The 18,729-nt window shown below is 33.1% G+C and overlaps 1 protein-coding gene across 1 annotated transcript in view; it reads left to right on the plus strand.

Moving 5' to 3' along the window:
* Positions 1-10,835: 10,835 nt before the first annotated feature.
* Positions 10,836-18,729, plus strand: part of LOC111046928 (alkylglycerol monooxygenase) — a 40,144-nt gene continuing 32,250 nt past the window's right edge. The window contains 1 exon segment of the mRNA XM_039434964.1: positions 10,836-10,847. The gene's annotated coding sequence lies outside the window, so the exon portion shown is untranslated.

An 18,729-nucleotide genomic window follows, 5' to 3' on the forward strand; every position in this document is an offset into this window, starting at 1 on the left:
AATTATCGAAATTCAAATAATGGAATCTAATCTTCAATGTGATTTATAAAATTCTTCATATTTTGTAAAATTCGATGAATAATTAACTATATTGTCATTTAACGCAAATAAGTAATGATTGTGTGATTACATAACCTTAACTTTTGGACAACATTAACATTTTATCAACATTTTTGGAGAGAAATAGTACAGGCTCAGTCTAGTTTTCTCTCCAATGTCATAGGTAATAAATTATGTTATAGAATATATATTATGATTGTAGTGTTTTATACACTAAATTAAATAAACGTCTAAGCCAGAATCCCATAATATATTGTAAACTAGCCATCAGGCTCGCTTCGCTCGCCATATCCGTCTAGCAAGGGGGCTCCGCCCCTGGACCCCCGACTGGATCGTCCAAGAATGAGATCGCCTCGCTTCGCTCGCCTGCATTTTTCATTTGAGTATTTTTATCATATGTTAGGACGATCCAGTCGGGGGTCCAGACTAAACGTCTGTCTAAACGGATATGGCGAGCGAAGCGAACCTGACGGCTAGTAATATAATATTCCCAGGAGTAGCTCTGATTGAAGCAGCAGTGCCCAATCAATTTTTCCGCGATAAATGCATTTCAATCTTCAACTTGGTGCCAACCTAACAAAGTCAACTCAACTTAATGCCAACCTGACAAAATTATTAATTTAGTTACCAGTTAACAACTGTTTCGAAGAGGTACTCTCTCTAGATTATAGTTCTATATTAACATATGGTATGGACAGTTTTCAATTATAATTAAGAGAATAAGAAGAATATACATGCTAAAGGACGAACTTTAAACCCTTAAAAATCACCCTTAGAGTTAAAATATTGCCAAAAGATTTCTTAGTGCGCCTGTAAAGGGCCAACTGAACATACCTACCAAATTTGAACGTTTTTGGTCCGGTAGATTTTTAGTTCTGCGAGTGAGTGAGTCAGTCAGTCAGTGAGTGAGTGCCATTTCGCTTTTATATACATACATGAGTTAAAGATGAGTTAAAGTATGAGTTATGATACTACATGAGTTAAAGAGCTCTTATCCAATCTCTTTCCCCGGCATTTATATTCTATCTCTTTTTGATAACTTTACCTGCTCGTCCTGTCTCACTCAGCTTTCTCCACTTTCACAGTTCTAAGAAATTTTGAATCATTTAATTCTATTCTGAGTACGATTCTAAAGAAAACACTAAATTATATGAAATTATTTTATCATCTATAATGATTCCAAGTAGAGCCACTGGAAGATTTCAATTTATTTTATGCCTACGGCTTCTTCTTTCATTTCTCCCTCACAGCATCTTTTTCTATTCCCACTCTATCAGCATCTCATTATCATAATCAAACAGGACAGATTCAACAGTTTCTTTTAATACAACTGTCATCGCCGCTATTCATCTGCATACTAAAAGGATGAACGATGAAGAATACAGAAATGAATGAATAAATAAATAGAGAATACAGAATAGAAGCTCACGTCTCAATTTCATGGCGTTCATATAATCTCATATTATTATTATCTTCTCCAATTTCCAAAGATTATAAGTTTTCATGTGAAGTGATCTCAACACAGTGAATGGAAACTTGATACTGTGTTTCAATCTTTTATCTCTCAATCTACATTTTTTTTTCAAACAGATGTTGATCCTTATACTGTTAAAGTGAGGTCCAGGATATAATGGCAGTATTTGTTTAACATTGGTTCTGCTATCCTAGTCTATCATCCTTGCATCATCTTCGTATAATATTTGTATACTGAGAATTTTTCACCACTACAAATTTATTGAAATAAAGATTTACAAGTTTCACTAGTTCCATAATTATGAATCTCTGATGAACCAGAAACAAAAGTAGGCTACAGAGCAGCGGAATATGATTGGACGAATGAGCTATCAAGAGAACGTCTGCCATTGGCCCAGATTTTCTTGAATAGTTCCAAATTTCTTAAATAACTCAATATTATTCGTTAAAAGTGGTAATTAAGTGGAATATTTCTAATTAATTTATCAATTTAAGCCATCTACATTCTAAATTTATAGTTTTAATGTTTACTTTGGACCAACATTTTATAAAAATGTACACGTGAAATTCTAACCTTATCTTGGACTTTGTCATCTATAAATTTGGAAGAAAAATAGCACAAGGACTAACTTATTATTTTATCTTCTATAATGTTATTGCATTAGTGTTATATTTGCATTGTAAATAAATAAATAAAATTGTAAAAATAAGCCACTCCCACAACTAGATTCATTCAAACGGCACAGCAGTGACGGTTCATTCACCAGATATACTACGAAACTACGAGTAATAACATTATGTTTTCAATAGAGGCTTTTAATTCTTCTAGTTTATTATATTCTTTTTTTGTGTAGTTGAGAAGTTGATATTGTTGTAATTATTCATATTGAATGAAAAAGACCAAGAAATTTCAAAAACTACAGATTTATTGTTACTTAGAAAGACCGGTTTCTGTTATTACACCATTGTCAATCTCCGATAAACTAAAACTAAATACAAGAGCAGCAGAATTTATTCCAGTAGGCGAGTATTGCTATTGGTCAAGGGCATGAATGCCTGCCATTGGCCCAGCTAGACAGTCTCCTCCTACTCAACGGTGTGACAAAATAGCGGCTTATCAACAGAATCGCCATGATAATAAAATTTACTTTCAGTACAAGCTTTCACACTTGTTTTCTTGGTTCTTATTTAGTACTGAAAGTAAATTTGCCTGCCATTTGCCCAGCTAGACAGTCTCCTCCTACTCAACGGTGTGACAAAATGGCGGCTTAAGCAACAGAATCGCCATGATAACAAAATTAATTTCAGTACAAAATAAGAACCAAGAAAACAAGTGTGAAAGCTTGTACTGAAAGTAAATTTTATTATCATGGTGATTCTGTTGCTTAAGCCACTATTTTGTCACACCGTTGAGTAGGAGGAGACTGTCTAGCTGGGCCAATAGCAGGCGTTCATGCCCTTGACCAATAGCAGTACTTGCCTACTAGTATAAATTCTGCTGCTCTTGTATTTAGTTTTAGTTTATAAGAGATTGACAATGGTGTAATAAAGGAATCCGGTCTTTCTAAGTATCAATAAATCTGTGGTTTTTGACAATTTCTTGGTCTTTTTCATTCAATATTATATTCTTCTTCTAGTATATATAGCTTCTCTGTATCATCTTCTCCCTAGCAGACAATTCAAACTAAATTTTTTTTTAATTTGGAAAATCAGGGTCTCAAATCATGGAGAATTTTTCACTCACAGTATTCATCGAAATGCATTCATTTTCAACTCTAGCATCAAATTTGTATATCAACTATTCAAAGTTATTCTAAAGTTAAAGTTGTTGTAGTGTGATGTTATATGAACAATTTGATGTTTAATATTACTATATTCCAATTCTGTCGTAGTAAGTGCATTTAGGGCCGGTTTCCGAGCTCGGGATTCAGCTGAGTCCTAGACTTTAAACAGCTGGAGTCAGAAAATTGGCTTTCCAAAACGGGGCGTAGTCGCAGTCATTGTCATAGTCACGTTTGAATTAATTTTCGGAAAACTAGAAAATTGAACACAAAATAAAATAAAGAGATAATAGTGTAGTTCCAGCTATTTTGAATTATTCAGGAATGTTTGATTTCGTCAAGGAAAAACGTTTCCAATTATAGAAATGAGAAAATAAAAACTATGACTACTGTTATAAAAGCTGCGACTACGCCCCGTTTCGGAAAGCCAATTTTCTGACTCCAGCTGCTTAAAGTCTAGGACTCAGCTAAATGCCGAGCTCGGAAACCGGCCCTAAATATACAAGCAAATAATCAAGAAATCCACATTCTAACTTGACAGTTCATTTCCAAAGATGAGTAATCCACGAATGAAATATAACGTTGTGAATTTCTTCACATGCTAGTTTGACTACATTGGTAGTTTTTGATAAATTTACGGCGATATTTATCATGATAAAAGAGCTCGTTTCGAGTTCTTGTTGGGACTTAATCAATCATATTAATAAATAATGAAAGAAGAACAATTAGAAAGAATTAGCAGAGTTACTTTCGACCCACTCTATTCTGTAGCTATCTTTAATTTATTACTGTATTGCCTTTCATCTATTCTTTTCTCACTCCGATCTCCGATGTATTTATCCCACCCAATTACCTTCCTATCTTCTACTCCCATCTCCTCTATCGTCTCATCTCTCTCCTCCATTTCGTATCCGGTTCGCAAACAGGTGGAACGGTGGCAAAAGAGAAAAACAGATGGAAGATGATGAAAAGAATATCAATCACACGGTTCACTCGTTATGTAACAGGACTTAACCGTCCGGTTGTTATGTAATGAACGCCTTTTCTCTACGATTTGCTTTATTTATCAAATGATACACGAATAAAATTTCTGTAATTGTTTTCACTAAGATCAAAATCGTTCATACCTTGTCATATAACCAACGGGTTGTAATAATTTTATTCTTTATTATTTATTTTCCCCTAATAGTTGGACATATTATTTTTGGAATTATGATCTAAATTCTTGAGTTCTGTAATGTCTTTTCTTTTCCTTTTGTTATAATGTAATTATTGCTACTCCTACTGGCGGACAAGTTATACTTTTATTTATTATTATTATTATTATTATTATTTATTATTTATTATTATTATTATTTATTATTATTTATTATTATTTATTATTTATTATTATTATTTATTATTTATTATTATTATTATTATTATTATTATTTATTATTTATTATTATTATTATTATTATTATTATTATTATTTATTATTTATTATTTATTATTATTTATTATTATTATTATTATTATTATTATTATTATTATTATTTATTCATTTGTTCATTTGTTCATTTATTTATTATTATTTATTCATTTGTTCATTTATTTATTTATTCATTTATTTATTATTATTATTATTATTTATTATTTATTTATTTTTATTTATTATTATTATTTATTATTTATTTATTCATTTATTTATTATTATTATTATTATTATTTATTATTTATTATTATTTATATTTATTTATTTAATCGTGGACAGAATCACAAATCATATAAATATGATTAGGAAGGAACAACAGGCTTGGCCCAAATCTATTCCATTCCCAAATTTTGATAAATTAATAAATGTCCAAAGAATAGGTAGAAATCACTATGTAAAATAAAAAATACAGTATGATATGTATATTAATAACTATGTTATTTTGCTTTTGAGAACTTGTATTGTGTACGTTTTTGTGGAATAAATTTGAATTTGAATTTGAATTTATTGATTGATACAATAAGTACATCATCATAATGAGAGGGAGAGGAAAAATAAGGAAACCTTGTGCTATTCCTCTCCCAAATTTAGATAAGGTTACACATAGTCCGAAATAGGTTAAGTCTTGTAGTTGTTCACTTCACAAGGTCTTCAGTCATTAATTATTTCCGCTCTACAATACGAAAATAATATTACTGTTTTAGTTTTCTCAGATTAGAATCTTTCGTGTAGTGTAACCTTAGGCCTAATTTCCATTAAATATGTTTCAGAATTATGGAGATCTGTAGATTACAAGAAGAAGGCTGCTGCTATAGTGAGGTCCACGTTATAATGGCAGTATTTGATTAGCCAAGGTATTGCTTGTCAATACACAATATTTTGTGTATATACACAGAGTATTGCTTGTCAATAATCCTTGTCTATCATTCAACAAAGCAGGTAGCGCAATCTCTCTCTCGCTTTGCTATGTTGCCAGATCGTCTTCCAACAATGTAGAATTGATAATTAATAAACAAAATATTTCATCTTAACTATGAAAATTCATTTAGAAATCATTGAAAAAAATAATTTCTAGCTTGATAAAATGTAATTGATTATTTTAAACGAGAATGAACAGTTGTTGTTACATCAATGAATCTGTATCAGCTACTGTCTATAGAAAGAATTGACAAGACAGAGGATCGGCAACGTTGTTCTGCTATCTTTCTACACTGCCATTATAACATGGACCTCACTTTAGTTAAATATTCTTGTCATAACTGCTTTCAAATTGAATTTAAATCATTGTGGTTTTCCATTTCGAGTATTAAATCTTTGAATAAAATCTCAATCATCACAGCATACAGTATATCTAAATGTGCGTACAGATATACGCGCCGCGAACATGAGCAATTCACTTTTAATCAGCTGACCAACTTATATCTGTATTTTTACAGAAACGGTAAGATACAGATATAGAAATCTTGGCATCAGCTGACTAACTTATATCTGTATTTTTACAGAAACGGTAAGATACAGATATAAAAAGCTTGGCATCAGCTGACTAACTTATATCTGTATTTTTACAGAAACGGTAAGATACAGATATAGAAAGCTTGGCATCAGCTGACTAACTTATATCTGTATTTTTACAGAAACGGTAAGATACAGATATAGAAATCTTGGCATCAGCTGACTAACTTATATCTGTATTTTTACAGAAACGGTAAGATACAGATATAAAAAGCTTGGCATCAGCTGACTAACTTATATCTGTATTTTTACAGAAACGGTAAGATACAGATATAAAAAGCTTGGCATCAGCTGACTAACTTATATCTGTATTTTTACAGAAACGGTAAGATACAGATATAGAAATCTTGGCATCAGCTGACTAACTTATATCTGTATTTTTACAGAAACGGTAAGATACAGATATAAAAAGCTTGGCATCAGCTGACTAACTTATATCTGTATTTTTACAGAAACGTAAGATACAGATATAAAAAGCTTGGCATCAGCTGACTAACTTTATCTGTATTTTTACAGAAACGGTAAGATACAGATATAGAAAGCTTGGCATCAGCTGACTAACTTATATCTGTATTTTTACAGAAACGGTAAGATACAGATATAAAAAGCTTGGCATCAGCTGATTAAAAGTGAATTGCTCATGTTCGCGGCGCGTAAATGTGTACGCACCTTTTTTCATTCATGTTCAGAACTGAATAGTACTGTGTTTAACCATAGAGAAACAATAGCATAAGTAGATATCCCATGGTATAGGGCGTTCATGTCGCAAATCTCACTGTTATCTCAAGCTGATAGTCCACGTAGTTCTTTCCCGTGAAGCTTTATGACGCTGGTAGTCTCTCATATTGTGCCGTTCATACACTCTTACACTGCCAAAACAGTAAAAATCGACAATAATCCACAGTAATCGGCTTGAGATAACAGTAAAAGTTGCGACATAAACGCCCTATACCATGGGATATCTACTTATGCTATAGTTTCTCTATGGTTTAACTGAAGATGAAACTCTTCAGAGTTTCAAATTTTCAGGAGACGAAAACTTTTCAGACGTTTTAGAAAATGGAGAGAACTTATATACAGAGTGATTCCTAATTATGGTAGAATAATTTAATACGTGATAGTAGAGGTAAAAATAAGAAAAAAAATCTTATAAACATATATCCATAAACGCTTCATTAGCGAGCTATACAGGGTGAAAGATTTCGCCCGGAATTCAATTCCTCTAGTGAAATACACCGATGCTGAATTGTTTGGGGACCAGTTTTGGAATACTTATGCTGGATTCATATCGAAAAATATCTGAAAAATTGAATAAAACTAGTCTGGAAGCTGTAGTGTGAGTAGTTTTTGAGAAAAAAGTTGAAATATGCAAAAAATCTAAGTAGAAAAACACAGACTTCTAAGTTTGATTCCCAAGAACTTTCTTTAATGACCAGTAAACAAATAATAATTCTTCGCAATAAAAATTGTAGAGAATTTATATCTGAAAAGAATTATGTAAGCTGTGTAAACTAAATTTGAATAAAATGTATTCTTATGTAGTACAGTATATTATACCACAAAAATTTGTTGTTTCATGAGGAGAGAACTAATAACTCATAGGTTGTAGCAAAATCTTTCATTCTGTATAGCTCGCTAATGAAGCGTTTATGGATATTATTTATGCTCATAAGAACTTTTTTCTTATTTTTACCTCTACTATCACGTATTAAATTATTTTACTATAATTAAGAATCACCCTGTATAGGTAGGGTCATCATTGTACAAATTGGTAGCAGATCATAGATCTTGGTCGTAATGAAACTATAACTATAACCAGACTATTGAAGGTCTTCTCTTTTTTTCATGGTTTATAATGTAGGCTACTCTTATTGAAGTTCTTGATCTCATACATCACTTTCAACATATCAAAATAGTAATATCGGGTACCGAGCTTCGCTCTGGAGTACAAAAGCATAAAAAATGTATTACGAAAGAAGAAATCATAATAACATTCATACAGAAATGTTCTATCCAATCACAGTAGATTGAGATTACTTCCCAAAGGGAAGGCAAAAATTTCCCTCACAAAGGCCCAGTTGCACAAAAGCCGGTTAGATTTTAATCCTGATTAACTTCACGTGAACTAAATCAGAGAAGACCATTTCAAAAAGATGGATCTACTGGAATTAATCAGGATTGAAAATAACCCGGCTTTTTTGCAACCGGCACTAAGTACCTGATTGAATGATTACAAAAGTTCAACAGCTGAGTCATAATTTTGACACAGTCCCACACACATGAACTCGCTCTCTCACTTCCATCACCAACAGACGACGAAATAATTATTATCAGCTGTTTTTCCAAGAATGAATAATAATCATCCTTTTAATCTCCAAGGATAATTGATAAGTATCCTTTCAATGTCCTTCAGCGATTTTTCCAAGGGATGAGACCTAGTACAATCGAATCTTTATATTATAAACCTACTATGTTCTGAATTTCGTGAGAATCGTTAGAGCCGTTTTCGAGATCTAAACATCCAAATATCTAAACATATAAACATAAAAACAGAAGTTGCTCGTTTAATAGTATAGGATACAGAACAAAAGAGTGAAAACAAAAAACCCACACTTCTCGCTTTCTGAAGAAACCTCCCTTCAGCTACCACAGAAAACCTCCCCTACAAAAACCACAGATTTTTTCCCCTACAATAAAACTTCAAAACATCTTCCCCTCTGAGATCCTCAACTTTTGCCCTTCCACTAAAAAAAACAAACAATGGCACTCTCCAAAACCCCAGTTTGAAAGCCTTGGGGTCTACTAGTTAGAGACCTGTAGACATCTGACAAACTGAGGTGTTTAGCTTGGTGTTGAAAAGTGTTTTTAAGAAGATTATAATCTACGAAATAAATAATTACAGTCCTTCAAACAATTAATCCAAGTCAAAGCTTCTCCAAAGTTCTCAAATAGGTTTAATAAGCTACGCAACTTGTATCTCGGATTTCTATCAATGTCAGTTCATTGTGTAATCATTCACCATGAGTTTATATAATTATATATGTGTGAGATAATAATTATAGACATATAAGACGTGTGTGTTATAAGTAGTGTGACACTGATAAGTGTTGGTTTAAGAAATAATTTAGCAATCATTAAGAAATCTCTGAATACAGTGGCTTGGATCTACAATTTTCAGACAATTCGGTAATATTAATATCTCAATCTAAGATCGTGTTTGTTTCAATCATTTTATTTTATTGTAACTTGTTTTTCTCACTTCTAAAAGATACGGTAGCTACATTCTGTTTTCTAAACGCTTCTCCAAAGCTCTTAAATATTTTTAAGAGGTTACGTAACTTGTAACTGGGATTTGTTGTAGCAGAGAGATCTTGATTTGAGAAATTCTTCTTTTCTTCCATAGTATTATGTTGTTAATGTTGACTATGTGTAACCTTATCTAAATTTGGGAGAGGAATAGCACAAGGTCACCTAATTTTTTGTCTCCTTATCATTTTGATGATGTACTTATTGTATGAATCAATAACGAATCAATGGTGCTAATTAATAAGTAGTACACCAGTGCTTATTAAACTGGATTGTATTGTACTGTAATAGTACTGTGTAGTAATAGTACTAGTAGTTCTGTGAACAGTAGACCTCACGCAGTATTCTCATCCACAAGTACCTGATTGAAACTATAGACCTTATGGAAATACAGCAATAGAGACTGGCTTCTCCAAACAATCATCTGTGTAATCATTTGTCAGCTGATGTATCTATATATAAAAGCGAAATGGCACTCACTCACTCACTCACTCACTCGCATAACTAAAAATCTACTGGACCAAAAACGTTCAAATTTGGTAGGTATGTTCAGTTGGCCCTTTAGAGGCGCACTAAGAAATCTTTTGGCAATATTTTAACTCTAAGGGTTGTTTTTAAGGGTTTAAAGTTCGTCTTTTAGCATGTATATTCTTCTTCTCCCAATCTCTTAATTAGAATTGAAATTTCCATATCATATGTTACTATAGAACTATAATCTAGATAGAGTACCTCTTCGAAACAGTTGTTAACTGGCAACTAAATTAATAATTTTGTCAGGTTGGCATTAAGTTGAGTTGACTTTGTTAGGTTGGCACCAAGTAGAAGATTTAAATGCATTTATCGCGGAAAAATTGATTGGGCACTGCTACTTCAATCCTGGGAATATTATATTACTAGCCGTCAGGCTCGCTTCGCTCGCCATATCCGTTTAGCCAGACGTTTAGTCTGGACCCCCGACTGGATTGTCCTAATATAATATGATAAAAATGAAAAATGCAGGCGAGCGAAGCGAGCCTTCTGATCTCATTTTGGACGATCCTGTTGGGGGTCCAGGGGCGGAGCCCCCTGGCTAGACGGATATGGCGAGCAAAGCGAGCCTGACGGCTAGTGATGAATAATTCTATAGTTTGGTTTTTACTCTAATATTGGCGTATGAAGGAGGCTCTTTTTCCTTTTATATTATCATTGAAATGCGAAATTTCCGAAAACCTTGTAAATACGTCGACGCGCAATTTAAAAAGGTACATACCTGTCAAATTTCATGAAAATCTATTACCGCGTTTCGCCGTAAATGCGCAACATATAAACATTTAAACATTAAGAGAAATGCCAAACCGTCGACTTGAATCTTAGACCTCACTTCGCTCGGTCAATTATATTGTATTATACTGTAATTGATGTAATAAAGGAGATTTAATAAATTGATGTAATAATATAAAGGAGCAGTATAGCAATAAGCTAAACCAGGACTTCCTATATACCATGTAGTATATGGAAGGTCCTGGCTAAACCATATAGAAAAGATAGCATAAAAAGATATCCCATGGTGTAGGACGCTTATATTCCAATCTTCAATGCTAACTCAATGCGATGGTCCTATAGTGAGGTCCACGTTATAATGGCAGTGAAGAAAGATAGAGGAACAACGTTGCCGATCCTCTATCTTGTCAATGCCCTCTATAGACGGTAGCTGATACAGGTTTATTGATGTAATATTAACTGTTCATTGTCGTTTGAAATAAGCTAGAAATTATATTATTCAATGATTATTCCATAAGGAATTTTCATAATTAAGATGAAATATTTTGTTTATTTATTATTAATATTCCACATTGTTAAAAGACGATCTGGCAACAGAGCAAAGCGAGAAAGAGATAGCGCTATCAGCTTTGTTGAATGATAGACAAGGATAGCAATACCATAGCCAATCAAACACTGCGATTAAAACGTGGACCTCACTATAGACTAGTATTTATTTCGTGAAGCTTATTTCTTTTTCTCATGAAGCTATGTGATTTTTGTGGAGCTATGTGACGCTGGTAGTCTCTCATATTTATTTCTTGTGACGCTGGTAGTCTCTCATATTGTGCCGTTCTTAACGTGTGTAGGCATACAGATATACGCGCCGCGAACATGAGCAATTAACAATTAATCAGTTGATGCCAAGCTTTTTATATCTGTATCTTACAGTTTCTGTAAAAATACAGATATAATCAGCTGATTAAAAGTGAATTGCTCATGTCGCGGCGCGTATATCTGTACGCACCTATACACTCTCACCCGGCTAAAACCGTAATAATAAACATGAGTTAACAAAAAATCGGCTTGAAATTTGGAACACAAAGAAGGACCTATACGATGGGCTCAGAAGTAGATGTTATGAAGGGACGGATTCAAGGATTCATGAACAATATTCAAGGATTCAAGGATCAAGGATTCAAGGATCCAAGGATTCAAGGATCAAGGATTCAAGTATCAAGGATTCATGGATCAAGGATTCAAGGATTTAATGATTCAAGGATTCCTTAGCTTATTGTGTGTCCGGTATTAGGATGAGGTATCTCCTTAAGCAATCTTTTCTCTATGGCTAGATTAAACTGTTCTGTTAGTTTATGGTTATTTTCACGTTATCAACTCCCCATTATTTCAGTATGTAATATCGGGGCATCGAGCTCCACTCCGGTGTACAAAAACATAATATATATTACATAAAATCTATTACGAAAGAAGAAATTATATATATTTATATTTTTGATCATCATTGCTGTATTAGTTCATACAGTAATGTACTATCATAGAGGAACAATAGTATAAGTAGATATCCCATGGTATAGGGCGTTTATGTCGCAACTTTTACTATTATCTCAAGCCGATAGTTCATGTAATTCTTTCCCGTGAAGCTGTGTGACACTGATAGTCTCATATTGTGCCGTTCATACACTCTCACCTCAACAAAACAGTAAAAATCGACAATAATCAACAGTAATTGGCTTGAGATAACAGTAAAAGTTGCGACATAAACGCCCTATACCATGGGATATCTACTTATGCTATTGTTTCTCTATGGTTCTATTTAATCACAGTGGATTGAGATTAATTCCCAGAGGAACGCACAAATTTCTCTCACAATAGCATGTTACATTTTAATCCTGATTAATTTCACGTGAACCAAATCAGAGAAGTACCATTTCAAAATTATAGCTTATCTGATTGGTTCTACTGGAATTAATCAGGATTACAATGTAACTGCCTTTTGTACAACCGGCACCAAGTACCTGATTGATTACCAAAGTTCAACAGCTGAGTCATAATTTTGTCTCAGTCCCACAAACATGCAATTGCTCACTCACTTCCATCATTAACAGACGACGAAATTGTCAGCTGTTTTTCCAAGGATGAATAAATCCTTCTCATGTCCTTCAGCGAGTTTTCCCAGGGACGAGACCTAGTGAAATCGAATTTTTATAATATAAACCAACTATGTTCTGAATTTCGTGAGAATCGTTAGAGCCGTTTTCGAGATCTGGTGAAATACAAACATATAAACAGAAATTGCTCGTTTAATAGTATAGGATTATATCAAATCATGCTCAATATGGAATATGCAAATAATGTAATTATGAAACATATAATTACAGATGGAATTAAATAGAGAATGCATTTATCCAAATGCTAATTAATATATAATTATTATTCAACGAAAATCCTGAATACATGCTGCAAATCACCCCGAAGACCTCTGCTACTGCAGACATTGACAACAGGGTTAACAGCTAGATGGAAATTTGATGAGAACTACTATCCAAAAATTAGTTGTCAGCCCGGGAATCGGACCCGGTACCTCCCAATTTCTAGTCAGGAATGCTTGCCCTTACACCAAACTGCAGTTTGGTTTTAATACAGTTTGGCAACTAATTTTTGGATAGTAGTTCTCATCAAATCTCCATCTAGCTGTTAACCCTGTTGTCAATGTCTGCAGTAGCAGAGGTCTTCGGGGTGATTTGCAGCATGTATTCAGGATTTTCGTTGAATAATAATTAAACATATAATTATTATTGATGGATTTTCCACGAATATTCTATTTTTCTCAAGAAGATGAATTAAAAATCCATCTCATATATTACTACCACATATTTCTAATAAATTAATAGAATACTAATACTAATTTGAATAGTAATACATTGCAGTCAATTCTTCATCCTAAGTAAACATAATGATGCAACATAGCTGTCCATCGACATCAGAACTGCAAAAATAATAAAATCCAGTTTCTAGAAAATTCTACTTGTTGGTAGATGAAATAAACATATAAACATCTAAACATCTAAACATCTAAACATCTAAACATCTAAACATCTAAATATCTAAACATTTAAACATCTAAACATCTAAACATCTAACATCTAAACATCTAACATCTAACATCTAAACATCTAAACATCTAAACATCTAAACATCTAAACATCTAAACATCTAAACATCTAACATCTAAACTTCTAAACATCTAAACATCTAAACATCTAAACATATGAGCATATAAACAGAAATCGCTCGTTTAATAGTTTTATAGTGGTATAGGATTATATCAAATCATGCCCTATATGGAATATGCAAATAATGTAATTATGAAACATATAATTATTATAGATTGATTTTCCACGAATATTCTATTTTTCTCAAGAAGATGAATTGGAAATTTATCTTCTATATTTCTACCACATATTGCTAATAAATTAATAGAATACTAATACTAATTTGAATAGTAATTGCAGTCAAGTCTTCATCCTAAGTAAACATAATGATGCAACATAACTGTCCGTTCCCATCAGAACTGCAAAAATAATAAAATCCAGTTTCTAGAAAATTCTACTTGTTGGTAGATGAAATAAAAATAGAAACATCACTTCTAGAATCTCTAAAAGTAGACAATTTCTCATCTATATGGTTCCTAATTTGGAAGAGATTTGAAATTCAAAAGAGTTTTTCATTGTTACGAGATCTGAAAACTGTTTTAACGGATTTTTCTGTCAAATAACATTTATTTTATATTCTAAATGATATTTAATTATTAATTTATTCTTCAAAACTGACCGATGATGCAACTAAATACTTGGAGTACATCAGTAGGCTACTTTTACAGGAATTGTAATAAAATCATTTGGCAGCCAATCAAATCAACAATGCGACAAGAGTTTTCTGATGTAAAGCAGAAATCTAGTTTCATGCGTTCAAAATGAATAATTCATGAATTTAGCAGCAGCAATTATCAAGCTCATAACACGTTGACAACTTGAAAACAGTTAATCGTTTTATTGAATTGTTTTCCGTTAGTAACTTTCCGTTCTAGAAAAGTGGAAAATTGAAACATTTTTGTTTTGTAAGATTCTATGACAGAGAGAGAGTGAGAGAGAGGTGGAGGAAACGGTAGTAAATGTGATTGTAGCAGACTTCTTAGTTTTCTTATTCTTCTTCTTCTCTTCTTCTTCTTCTTCTTTTCTTCTTCTTCTTCTTCTTCTCCTCCTCCTCCTCCTCCTTCTCCTCCTCCTCCTCCTCCACCTCCTACGTTATTTGTGTCGAAATTATCTTCTTCTCCTTCTACTCTGTTTTTCACTGTCTATTGATAATCTTCTCTTGATCATCCACCTATCTCAAAATCCCCACAAAAAACCTACTTCTTCTTTTCTCTTCTTCGCCTACTTCTCCTTTTCTCTCTCAATACACTTACTCATACTTCAGTTACTTATTAGTTACTCATACTTCATAATCCTCTCTCCCTCTCACTCTTTTCTCTTACTCTCTCTTCTCTCTCTTTTATTGTATCTCTTGTCATTTGTCCCTGTCTTATTGTAACCTAAATGAATAAAGAACTGCGATCTAATCCTATCTATTTTTTCTCTCTCTCTCGCATAAAAAACCAATCAATCAATCTCTCTCCCACTCTCTCAAAATTTCCTCTTTTCAAATTTTCTCTATCTCATTTCATCATTTTCTTCCTCGTTCTTATTCATATCACTTTCCATCTCATTCAACACAACCATCCTCCTTCTTCAATAAATTCTCCAAGGCCCGGTTGCACAACAGCCGGTTAAATTTTAACCGTGATTAACTCCACGAGAACCTATCAACCGTCTTTTCAAAAACGCCTTCCCCGATTGGTTCTCGTGAGATTAATCACGGTTAAAATTTAACCGGCTGTTGTGCAATCGGCACTTAATTTTCTCTCCACCCCATTCTCTATCTCTATCTCTATAATATTATTACATGTTTTGTAAGATTCTACGACAGAGAGGGCGGTGGAGGAAACCGTAGAGAATGAAAGTGTAGTTCTTCTTCTTCTTCTTCTTCTTCTTCTTCTTCTTCTTCTTCTTCTTCTTCTTCTTCTTCTTCTTCTTCTTCTCCTCCTCCTCCTCCTCCTTCTCCTCCTCCTCCTCCTCCACCTCCTACGTTATTTGTGTCGAAATTATCTTCTTCTCCTTCTACTCTGTTTTTCACTGTCTATTGATAATCTTCTCTTGATCATCCACCTATCTCAAAATCCCCACAACAATCCTACTTCTTCTTTTCTCTTCTTCACCTACTTCTCCTTTTCTCTCTCAATACTCTTACTCATACTTCAGTTACTTATTAGTTACTCATACTTCATAATCCTCTCTCCCTCTCACTCTTTTCTCTTACTCTCTCTTCTCTCTCTCTTTTATTGTATCTCTTATCATTTGTCCCTGTCTTATTGTAACCTAAGTGAATAAAGAACTGCGATTATAATCCTATCTATTTTTTTTCTCTCTCTCGCATAAAAACCAATCAATCAATCTCTCTCCCACTCTCTCAAAATTTCCTCTTTTCAAATTTTCTCTATCTCATTTCATCATTTTCTTCCTCGTTCTCATTCATATCACTTTCCATCTCATTCAACACAACCATCCTCCTTCTTCAATAAATTCTCCAAGGCCCGGTTGCACAACAGCCGGTTAAATTTTAACCGTGATTAACTCCACGAGAACCTATCAACCGTCTTTTCAAAAACGCCTTCCCCGATTGGTTCTCGTGAGATTAATCACGGTTAAAATTTAACCGGCTGTTGTGCAATCGGCACTTAATTTTCTCTCCACCCCATTCTCTATCTCTATCTCTATAATATTATTACATGTTTTGTAAGATTCTACGACAGAGAGGGCGGTGGAGGAAACCGTAGAGAATGAAAGTGTAGTTCTTCTTCTTCTTCTTCTTCTTCTTCTTCTTCTTCTTCTTTTCCTGTCTTCGTCTTCTCTTCTTCTTCTTCTTCTTTTTCTCCACCCCATTCTCTATCCTCTATCTTCATTCAACTCACTCTTTTTCTCACCCTCTCTCTCACTTTTGGTAGAGAGTTAGTGGGGAGGATATTTTTAATATTCTTTCCAAAGAATGGACATTGATATGTCCAAAGCTCCGCCAATTTATGTAGATGCATAACAATATAATTATCTATAGTTGTTATATTACAAATTGCTTTTTCATATCATATACAGTTCAACAATTATTTTCTTAGTCTTTATTATGTAAATTCATCTAAAATTTTGCTGTATTGTAAGCTATTGTAAATAAGTGTAAAAGCCAGTAATAAGCCAATAAGTATATTGTAATCCACATAAATAAAGTACTCAATCAATCAATCTTCATTCAACTCTGTCTCTCACTCTCTCTCTTTCTCTCTCTCTCTCACTCTGCTTCTCGTTCCTCTTTCAACACTCTACTACATTATGGAAACAAACAACCCGTTAACAAGAAGCCATTCAAAACATATTGATACACTTTGTTATAAATAGCACACACACACACACACACATCAGGAGATAACCTTATACATTATTTAACACATAACCTCATTATCATTTAAACTCAAGTTCTTAAAAAACAAAAAATACTGCAATAAATAACACAGTAGAGTATCAACACACACGACTATATACTGAGTTCCACTTTAAACTGTCAGCACACCTTATGAATAAACATTAAAGCTCCCCATTTAATCAATGCTGACAGAATTAAAACAAACTACGACTAGGTCACAGATCTGTTTACAAACTCAATTATCACTTCGATCTGTCACTATTAGTTGTATGGGGATCGTAGATGTTTATTCATAAGGTATACTGTCAGTTTGAACTGAATCTTACTATAACAACTAAATTAAATAAGAACAAAACAATATAGACTCTCTCTTTTTAAAAAGCCGGACTGATAAACAACTGTTTATCATTCAGAAGTCGACTTTACTCGATTATAGAGATATCGTCTCTCTCAGAGAGTGGAAACGAGCGTGTTTAACGGGTTAAATCTTGGATTTGATGTTAGTTTAACGGGAGTTTATCGATTATTTTAGAACGAGAATGATGTCATTCATACAGTTAGACGAGTGTTTAGTTTATTTTCGAGTGCCAAGTTGTTCAACGGATTGAAACTTAAATTTAACGTTAGTTTAACGGAGGTCTATAAATTATTTTAGAACGTGAATGGTGTCATTCATACAGTTTAACGAGTGTTTAGTTTATTTTCGAGTGCCAAGTTGTTCAACGGATTAAAACTTAAATTTAACGTTAGTTTAACGGAGGTCTATAAATTATTTTAGAACGTGTATGTTCTCATTCATTCAGGGTGTCGAGTGTCAAGTTTATTTCCAAGTGTTTATTAAAACTTGGTTTCTACGTTAGTTTAACAGAGGTTCATCGTTTATTTCAAAACTTGAATGGTGTCATTTATTCAGTTTGACAAGTGTTTACTTCATTTATTTTCGAGTGCCAAGTTTTGAATGTGACAATTTGAGGAGAGTGTAGAGAAGTTTTGGGATTTAACGAGTTTCGGAAGTTGAGTAAACGGGTTCCCTTGTTATTTCAAAACAAGTTGATTGATGAAATGAATTTCTAAATTATCCATTCAAGGTGTTGAACTCATGAACTGTATTTATTGAGCTTGAAGTACCGTTGTTACGTTGATTAAACGAGTTGTATTATTGGTTTATTACAAAAAGTTGAATGATCAATTTCATCATATCATATTCAAGGTGTTGAACTCATGAACTGTAATTATTGTGTGCCGTTTACAAGTTCCGGAACTGAATACGTTGATTTGAAGAGTTCCCTCAGTTAT

This window comes from Nilaparvata lugens, chromosome 8, assembly GCF_014356525.2.
Source record: "Nilaparvata lugens isolate BPH chromosome 8, ASM1435652v1, whole genome shotgun sequence".
NCBI lineage: Eukaryota > Metazoa > Arthropoda > Insecta > Hemiptera > Delphacidae > Nilaparvata > Nilaparvata lugens.